The sequence below is a fragment of the Pipistrellus kuhlii genome, unplaced genomic scaffold (genome assembly GCF_014108245.1).
Source record: "Pipistrellus kuhlii isolate mPipKuh1 unplaced genomic scaffold, mPipKuh1.p scaffold_m20_p_26, whole genome shotgun sequence".
Taxonomy (NCBI): Eukaryota; Metazoa; Chordata; class Mammalia; order Chiroptera; family Vespertilionidae; genus Pipistrellus; species Pipistrellus kuhlii.
This window is the reverse complement of record NW_023425525.1, coordinates 5,421,750-5,432,314: the sequence shown is the minus strand read 5'-3', so window position 1 is coordinate 5,432,314 and position 10,565 is coordinate 5,421,750.

Genomic DNA, 10,565 nt, shown 5'->3' with positions numbered 1-10,565 from the left:
TCAATGAAGGCATCAATGGTGACTAGATGGTGGGAAGAAGAGAGAATCCATGTATTTCTCCTTGTTATTCTCTGGATCCATAGATTCTCTCCCTCCTGTCCTATGGCAGCTCCTCCATGGCCCCAGACCCCACTGAACAGGCCTATTGTGCTTCCAGCTTCCACAGGGCCATCTGGCTTCCAGATTCTATTAATACTTTCTCTGTTTGACCCTCCACTCCAGGTGGTAGTAACTTTCTGCTGCTGCTAATGCCTCACCAACTCAGCTTTGTCTGTGTTCTGGTTGGAGACCATGGCTGATTTGACCCTCCCTCCCTCCTTTTTCCTCCCTTCTTCCTTTCCTCCCTCCCTCCCTCCCTCCTTCCCTCCCTTCTTTCCTCCCTCTCTTATTCCCTCCCTCCCTTCCTGGAAGTGGTAGAAATTATAAGGACACTATTTTTGCATCTTGTGTCACAGATTGTCTCCCGAAGGCAGGCTCCTGCTCTCTGAGTCTTGCATACTTCTTTGTCTCTCTCAACACCATGAGCAGCATATGATGAAATAGATGTCTGTGGGCTGGGCTGGGAACCTATCATTTTTATATTGCCTATGTGGGCACCTATACTTAAAACTCTATATTCCAAATATACAAGTAAAAAAAAAATGGACAAAGACCATACATAAATGGCCGACTTGCTGGAATAACTACAATCACAAGTCTGTTTTTGTGAAGAACTGCAAATTATTCAAATCAGAGAGATCGTCGTGCTCTTCCTGGCTGGCTTCATTTTACCGGGGACTGATGTTGAAGGAAGTTATTGTTCATATTACGGATGTAGTTCTTTGCTGCACCTCTATGTTGGGAATGAACTGGACCATGAAAGTCAAACAAAAGGCAATATTATTTCTTCAAAGGTACTTACCCCTTTTGGAAATGGTACTCATTTTTTTTTTTTTAATGTCATTGAATTACGAGTGTCACTAGAAGCAAGTCCAGCTCATGGCACCCCTTCCCTGCCACACCAGTAGTATCTTTATGAAATGCCTCCTCCTTGGGAATACTGAGTCTGTCGTGTTGCATTGCACCAACCAAAGACAAGATGAGAAATGAAACATTACAGACACCACCCTTCTGCTCAGCTATAGAGCTGCTGTTTCATTTTCTCCTGAGGATTGATTATTCTCCGTCCCATGGCAATTTCTATGTCAGTCTCTGAAAAGAAGCAAAGCGATGTAATGAGAAGGAAATGATAACTTGCAGTTGTTGATCTCTTCATAGACAGTGCGATGGATTACATTCTGACATAATTGCCATCAATAAGGGTATGGAAGCCTGCCCATTGCAAAAGTCATCCTGATGTGTTTGCCAAAACATAGCTAGGCACGACTGAAGACAGAAACATACCAATTTTAAAAAATTGATTCTTAAAGGTTATAATCAAACCTTCTGATCTAGTCTTCCCATCTCCCCCGAAGGAATCGCTCCTTACAAAGCTGCCCCAGCAGTCAGGCTCGGGAGAGACAAAGCACTCACTGTGCTAGGCTGAGGTAACGCGGACCGAGGGGCAGGGAGAAGGCCGCCGGGGATTTTATGGAAGGATTGCATAGCTTGGAAAGGGAGCCAGAATCCCACACTCCGAGGTAATTGCGTCATGACCGTAGCAGGAATGTCTGCGGTGCTTTTGCATGTGTAACATTCCTACCTACTTTTCAGTGCTTCTGTGCATGCGGTCCACATGTTTATCCCAAGGCATGCCTGCCTCCCGCTGGAACGTGCTCAGAAACGAGCTGCGACCTTGTCACCCTCCTCAGCTAACCGCGTCCCCACCCATGTCCGTTGACTTCTGTGTCACTTTCTGCTCTGTTGCCATTTCACAGGAATAGGTTGAAAGTTGCCCTTAATGTGATCTTCAAGGCTCCCAGTCGAGTGCAGAAAGGAGCGTACAGACAGAGGCCAATTGTTGGAAAAGGTCATCATTACTTTCATCAGCAGACACATGAACCGGTGAACAGCACCATATCAATGAAGGGGGTGGGGGGGGGAAAGCCGTGGGCAACATCAGCGGCATCCTCAGTTCCGGCTCCTGGCAGGTCAGAGGCCAGCCCTGCTGCTGGGAAGAAAGAAGGTGTTTGCTTTGGCCGTAGCAGACTCCTTTTTAAAAATAGGAGATAAATAGGTGGAACAGGAAGGCATGCACCTTTATTGAAAGAAAACCTACTGGTTGCTGAAATTTCGGACTTCGTTTTTAAAGACTAACTTAACTTAATGGGAATACTGCCTTTGGAGGGGTAGTGAGGTCTGAGTCAATGGCGGTGACTGTGTGGGCAACGTTCCAGGGTGACCCATCTAAGAAGGATGGCTGTGAGGCTGTCTGGCTTCGCTGAGACTGTTCTAGACTCATACTGTGGCTACATGGCTGTGCCTCTCAGATGCAACCCACCCTCTTGTTCATACCTCACAGCATCCCCTAGTGAAACTGAGAGCCCCCACCCCCCGCTTTGGTCCCAGAGATGCCCACCAACCCTTCTTTGACCCAGCAGGCTTAGCTGAAGACTTTTGGATGGACTGGTTGCTTGGTGTTTTTTTTTTTTTTTTCTTCCTCTTGCATTATAGATGTCAGTGGCAGTAAGTTTACATGAACCAGCCAAAGGAAGCCAAGTTGCAGATGTAATTGAAAACATTCGTAAAACAAACAACACATATAGAGTTATATAAACAATATATAGAAACACTTGGCTCTCTGCACTGGAGTTTGCAGCTGAAAATGACATATGTGTGAGAATCTGGGGGACAGCATTCCAGACCGTTCTTTTCTGAGCGATTTACTTTCCCCCCGTTAAAGAAAGGAGCCGATGTTTCGGTGATAGCATACACCCTTCCCAGTGCTGGCACGGCACCTGCTCATTGTTTTGCAAGAAGAGCTATTATTATTAGTCATCAGTTAAGTTAGATGATTTTGCTACCTGGGTTTCAGTCCTGGTTCTGCCACGGGGCAGTAGCTGTATATGTAACCTTGTCACTTAACCTTTCTTGACTTCAGTTTCCTATTTTATAATATAAAGGAATTAAAATAGATCAATGGTCCTCAAGCAGTAGGCCCCTGGCCTATTAGTGAAATCAATTTAGTTGTAAAAAAAGAAGAAGAAAATATTAGAATTTGTTACGTGTTATATGATTAGATGTTGTTTCCAAAAACTCTTGTTTCAGTGAAGCCTGTGTTTATGTAGGTATGTGAGTACAGGGTTGCAATGTGAATTGTTTTTCTTACTATGAGGTGAAGGCAAGGAAGTTGGCAGACGCTGAAAGAGATTGTCTCTAGAGTTAAAACTGAAGACTGCCTGAAACAGGCTCTCCTCACCACCTAAAATAGACACCAGTGTGCATCACCAGAGTGCTCAGAGCAAGACTGGGGAACCTTTTGTCTGCCGAGGGCCATATGGATATTTATAACATCAATCTCAGGCCATACAAAATTATCAATTTAAAAATTAGCCTGCTATGTTTGGTCAAGCATTTATTGACTTAATTCATTCCTAATGTCTTGGTAGGGCCAGACCAAGTGATTTCCAGGGCTCTATGTGGCCCGCGGGCCAGAGGTTCCCCACCGCTGGCTTTGATTGTTGTTGAGAAATGGGGGTGGAAAAGCAAGTGTAGCTCTCCTGGTCAGGCAGTGCCTTCAGCCTCCAGGAAAAGGGACTCTTCAGAGAGAGAGGGAGTGCATACCCCATCACCACTGCTGGCCAAGACCAGGGAGAAAGGCATCCGGTGCTCTGTTCATCTGGACTCTGTTCGCCAAGATATTGTTGAGATTCCAGGAGCAGCTACCTCTCCCCCTTCTCATAACCCAGTTCCTTCCCTTTCCCCTCCGCTGTCTCCCTCCTTCCACAGAGGGCATGCGGGTGGGAGAAATCAAGAAGAAAGCACCAGTGCAGTTTTCGTTTCTCACTACAAACCCAGGATATAAGGCTAACTCTAAAAAAGTGAGAGGTCACTGAATGGCCAACAACACTTCAAAATCAAGTGCCTGGTCTCTAAAGCCGTCTTTCTCACACAAAACGTTGGTCTGGTTCCAGTTATTCTGGAAGAGATTTGGTCTTTCCAGGAAAACTCACTATTATTAGCAAGCTATATCTTGCACTTGAGCTAAATAGCGAAAAAATGTGATTGTTGAAAAATCCCTCTCTTGTTTCATGGTGGAGGTGTGGCCTGAGGAGGAGGGAAGGCGGGTTTCCTCCCCTGCCCTAACGTTCTCCCTAAACTTTATGAAAATACCGCTGGTATTACCCTGTCCTACCCAAGAGGAAGGGGCGCCCTCCCCTCCCCCATTTGCACAAAAGTGCCATGTGCGCAAGCTCGGTCCTGGTGTAAATTATCTCTCATCAATGTTTCTAACTCTCTCTCCCTCTCCCTTCCTCTCTGTAAAAAAAAAAAAAAAAAAAAAAAAAATCAATAAAATATATATTTTTAAAAAGAAGGCATATGTGCTAATCATAAGATTTTTGGTGAAGGTGACTTTTCTCCAAAAACAGAATCAAATTACTTTCTGTGGCATATCAGGTTATTGGTGGTTGAGGCATATAAAGAAAAAAAAAAAAAAAACCCAATTGAATTTGATGCTATGACTCTGTATTTTATACTCTTTAAATAAAAAGGGTGCACATATCTGCCGAAACCGGTTTGGCTCAGTGGTAGAGCGTCGGTCTGCGGACTGAAAGGTCCCAGGTTCGATTCCGGTCAGGGGCAAGTATGTTGGTTGCGGGCACATCCCCGGTAGGGGGTGTGAAGGAGGCAGCTGGTCGGTGTTCCTCTCTCATCGATGTTTATAGCTCTCTCTCTCCCTTCCTCTCTGTAAAAAAAATAAATAAAATTAAAAAAAAGGGTGCACATATCTGTCTAACAGATTGTTTCTTTAAAAGGAAATTTCACAAGGAATTTCAGGCTACGGTGTATCTGAAAACAAAGGTATTTCCCCCCTATTATGTTGAGGGGTGGCCTCAGCAAGTCCCCGGCAGTTTTAACACCCGTTGGGTAATTTTTAAAGTATTAGGAAAGTTGTTTTCTGCAAGTTTGTTTATGCCATCCCAGTCTAGGTACATTTAGTCATTCATTGAGCAAATATTTATAGAATGCCTAGGATGTGTGTGTGCTGGCCTCTGGGGACACAACAGTGAAAACCGAAGGCCCTGCCTCAGGGAGCTTACCATTTTGGGGTGGGGAGAGTGTAGAGAAAACATTGAGTAAACACACCCCATGTAGATGGTCAGAAGGAGGGTGTGAGGTTTGGGGTGTTACTTCATGTAGTTCCGAAGGGTGGCCCTCCCATTATTCTATCGCTAAAGAAGAAGAGCAAGCTCTTTGGAGCGGAGAGAAACAAGGAGGGAGAAAGCTTATAAAGGCCAAGAAACAGGCACGTGTCCAGACCTCTTAGCCCCGGTGGAAATCTAAACAGGAAGTGAGGCACCAGGTAGACGGAAAGCCAGGGGAGGGTCCTAAGAGCTCAGCATTGGCCTCAGTGGAGCTCTGTGCTCAGCCTTCCTGGGTCCTTGGGGTTTCCGATGTCTTCAGGCAAGAGAGGCTTCTGGGAAAGAGGCTCTTCCTCCTGGGAGAGCAGGAGGAACAGAGGGAGGGGAGGGAGCACAACAAGAGTAAGCGACTGGGGATGGGCGGGGCCCCGTGTTTTGTCAGATTGCAAGCAGCCGGAGAGAAGCCCCTAAAGACATGCAGCTGGGACACCTGAGCCCCAGAATCTCTCTTCCCTCCTAAAGATAACCCCCCCTCACACGTCACTCCTGAGGGCCCGGTGTGAAAGAGCAGTTCTCTCAGTAATACATTGCTAATTCCACGGGACACAAACTTGAGAGACTGAGAGAGAGAGAGACAGAATTTCCCAATGGTTTGTACATGTAAGATACACCTGATATCCTTCGATCGGTACTTGTTTTAATTGAAGGGGATCATTTTGCATTTCGATTGAGTCTTACCTTCTCCAGACTTTGTGTGTGAGCAACCTTCGTGTGCAAAGACAAAGTCACAGGATTCCCATGGCTAGTCCAGGGTCTCTACTTCCTCTAGCTTGGAAGCAATGATCTCTATTTATTTAGTTTAGAGCACTTTATTTTGAAAAGAATCTTTAGGAAAAATCCGTCCTATTAGTAGGTCTGCTTTAGGAGAGTCAGCAAGCAACAGGCAGGTCTGAACTGCTTTCAGGAATAAATCGTTTCTGACACTCTCCTGTACAAGTAAACGAAACAAACACACTCAATCTAGACAGACTCGCTGGGAATAATTTCGAGTTGGATTTCAATCTACTCCAACCGCCCTCGTTAAACTCGATTCTTGTATCCATGTAAACTCCTTGCTGGAAGTTTGGGTGTGGCTGCGAGTCTGGGCTGCATGCTCCCTGGGTGGTTCATGCTGTCTGGGTCATCAATGACTTCTGTTGGTTTAGCTGCACAGTTGATGCCACCCTGGGGTTTAGCATTGAAGCTCGACCTTCTGTGAAACCAGCCATTAGCTCAGCAAGAGGTTCCCGGATGGGCAGGTCTCTTTTGCCGTATGGACACGCACATCAGCTGGCCTTCTTCCTGTGAGTGATGGCATCACCTGTGATGTGACATATGCCTACCTTTTAAAGTTTCCTAACTTCTTGGTGGAAGGCAGATAAAAGGGATCTCTTACCCACTGAGAAAGGATCCTCCGTGAAAGACTATATCTAGTGTCAACTATTGAATGAAGTTGATCTAATCTTTTTGTTTTTCCTCCTTCAGTTTTGATCTAATGTGCTGAACTTTAACTCAAGTTTATAAACCTGATTTGAATGGAATTTGAGCTTCTGATTTGACATCAGGATCAAATTGCACACGCGTGCACGCGTGCGCATGCACGCGCAAACACACATATTTATTTATACATATACATATATTTATGCACACACATACATATATTTATTTATACACAAACAATCTATATTAGATACTAGCATATGTACATATATATTATGTACAATATACTACATATTCTAATATATACTAATTTAATTTCTGTACATTGTTTCTAACCAAACAATAATGTCTTATAAAGTTTCTAATGCCTACATTAATGCCTTTAATAATATGCTTGAATTTTAATATTCGTCTCTCACTGAGCATAATGAAATACAGTGTCCTAATAGGTTGAAAAGAATAAAAAATTGCTAATTTTGTAGATCAAAAGGGTCCGATATTGGCAGCTGACACGGTACACCAGAGTACAATATCCAGCCATCCCGTAAGTACTCCTGTGCCTACAGCGCGCTTTAGGCCGATTGCCGTGGAGATGAAAGATTAGAATGACGTCCTTCTTCCTTGGAGCCCCCGGTGTGTGCCCACAGCGCGGGCACAGGCGGAAGGGAATCCATCCTTTAGGAGAGGAAGGGCAGCATCCTGGCGTGGAGGGGGAGCCGGGCGTCCCAGGTGGTGCTGCACACAGCTGCAGGGCCTCGAGGGACCAGGAACCCCACACAGAGCTCCACCCCAAGCGCCCTTGGCTTCCCAGCGCCTCCCGAGCCCAGGATGGAGCACTTAGTCTGCATTCCAAGTGCTGACCCGGCACCATTCTTCTTCTTATTTTTTTTTATTAAGGTATTATATGTGTACATATCTTACCATTGCCCCCCACCCCCACTTTCATACATGCCCTCCCTCCCCAGAGTTTTGCGTCCATTGGTTATGCGTATATGCATGCACACAAGTCCTTGGGTTGATCTCTTATCTCCCCCCATATCTCCCTACCCTCCCTGCTGTAATTTGCCAGTCTGCTTGTTGCTTTACTGTCTCTGTATCTATCTTTTTGTTCATCAGTTTATAATGTTCCTTATTATCCATAAATGGGTGAGATCATGTGGTGTTTCTTCCGGCATGATTCCTTTTTTCTTAGGTTGCTGCCTCTGCTTTCCCTCTTCCTGGAAAGGTGGGCAGGTGTGATGGGTAAAGGTGTGGGTGCTAGGCTCATACGGTCTGGGTTCAAATCCCAGTTCTCCACTTAGCCGGTGGGCAACCCCTGCCAGTCAGCTCTCCGTGTGCTCTCAGGGGCAGTGTTAGGGCACCCACCCGGGACGGTGCACACTGAAGAAACTGTGGTATGGAGAGCGAAGCCTGGTGCAGAGCGGAGGACGCGCACAATACATGTTGTTGATTATTATTTCACCTGCGTGTCCAAACCTCACGCCTCTCTCCAGGCTCCAGACCAGGGCCACCTTCCCCACAACGCCTCCTCCTGTGTCCCCACTGGCAGTTCTCCTTCCTGCCTCTCCTTCCCACAGCACATCTGTGACTGTCACATGACACTTTGAGTTTTCATCAGCATCTATGTCTGATACTATGCCAACGTAAAGACATCCAAACCTGTAGAGAAATTTTATAAAAATTTACGTGAGCCAAACAGAAGATGCTTCTGAGGAGAACAGTTTCAGTTTCTTGAGGCTGAGGAGGGAACACCAGGAAGGCGACAGGACGATGTGAGAAAGCAAGGCAAAGGTCGGGTTACCTCTTGTGCACTTTAGAAGGAGGTGTTGAAACCTCCGTGTCAAAGGCATGTTAACATAGAGACGCAGCAACAATGGACAGAATTTGCTCCAGGCAAAGATTAGGCTGCCAGTGAAGAAGTTGGGGCCTGGGACGTGACTCCCCGCCATGACCTGTCCAGATAGGAATGTATGATCAGATCATCCTGTGAGGTTACTGTCCGTACAATCCCTGACTCTGCCCACAGCTGAGAGTAGGCCTGGGGCAGACTCGCCAGGTGAAGGGCGTGGTCCTGGGTGAAGCTGCCCGCATGTCAGGTGCAGACACCGTGCACTGCGGGAGGGTCCCAGGCCACCTGCGCTTCTGACCAATGAGCTACAAACTCACAGGTCCCCACAACCTCCTCAGGTTTGATAATTTGCTAGAAGGACTCATTGAACTCAGGAAGACACTATGGTTATGATTACAGTTTTCTTATAAAGGATATAAATCAGAACCAGCCAAGTGAAGAGACAGCCAGAGCAAGGGTCTCAAGTGCCGAGTGTTCGTGTCCCCTCAGTTTGCACTTGGAATGCATCATCCTAGTCTAGGCACATTGAGGTGCTCACCAACCAGGAAGCTCACCCCAGCTTTGGGTGTCCAGTCAGGAGTTTTGATAGGGGTCTCATTCTGCAGGCATGATTGAGCGAAGACTTAATCATGTGGTCAGACTCCATCTACTGTCCCTCTTCCTTCGCTGGAGGTCAGGTTAACGTCACCTGGATCAAAGCCCTGATCCGCTGATTGCATGGTAGTCTTTCCACCGCAGGCATCTCGTTATCATAAATCCAGGCATCTCGTTATCACGAACTTGATGTGGTCCAGGGGTCCGCCATTCGGAGCAAAGGCATTCTTATCAGTTGGAAAATTCCAAGGGTTTGGAAACTCCTTCCCAGGAACCCAGGACAAAGACCCCACAGGTTCTTCATTACACAACAGCCGCCCTGTCTGATTCATCTTTGAATCCCCTCCGTGTCTGGTTTTAGGCTTAATAGGCTGTCATGTTTATTAAAGGAATAGGCCAATATGGGCTTTAGAAAGTTACATTAGTGTAGGATGGAGTATAGAGACCAGTTAAGACTATTGTAATAGACTTGATGTTACCAGGTGTACCGGTTAATAATGCAGATTTTTTCAATTGATGGAGTTACACATATGTTGATATATATGCGATTTGATATGTATGCTATTTTGTGGTATTGAGAACAACCTTCAAAACTTTATATGTCAAATTTTCTGAAGGTGTTAACATAATAGATACTTTTACACTTAAAAATGTTGAATTTTGCCGAAACCGATTTGGCTCAGTGGATAGAGTGTCGGCTTGGGGACTGAAGGGTCCTGGGTTCGATTCCGGTCAAGGGCATGTACCTTGGTTGCGGGCACATCCCCAGTAGGGGGTGTGCAAGAGGCAGCTGATCGATGACTCTCTCTCATCGATGTTTCTAACTCTCTATCTCTCTCTCTTCCTCTCTGTACAAAATCAATAAAATATAAAAAAAACGTTGAATTTTATGCCAAAATAAAGAGCATTTGAGGGAAGCTTTAATTCATTATTTTGAAGAAAAGTGCAGCTGAAAGTTATCATATACTTCAGGAAGCTTATGGTGAAGAGGCTCCATCTCAAAATACTTGTGAACGCTGATGTAAACACTTTAAAAATGATGATTTCTATTTGAAAGACAAAGAACGTCCAGGTCAATTTGAACCACACTTTGATCATAAAATGACCAGAATGAGCCAGAAGACATGACAAAATAATTTTGCTTCATGATAACACACCATCATACACTTCAAAACCCATTAAAGACGCGTTAAAAGATCTTGCCTGGGAAGTATTAATCCACCTGCCATATTCATCAGACCTTGCTCCTTCAGATTACCACTTTGTTCGATGGCACACACACTTTCTGAGCAGCACTTCAAGTACGAAGAAGTGGGAAATTGGGTCTCTGAATAGTTTGCCTCAAAACAAGAAAAGTTCTATTGAGGCGATATCCACAAATTCCCTGAAGGACGGGGAAATGTGTAGCTAGTGATGGCCAT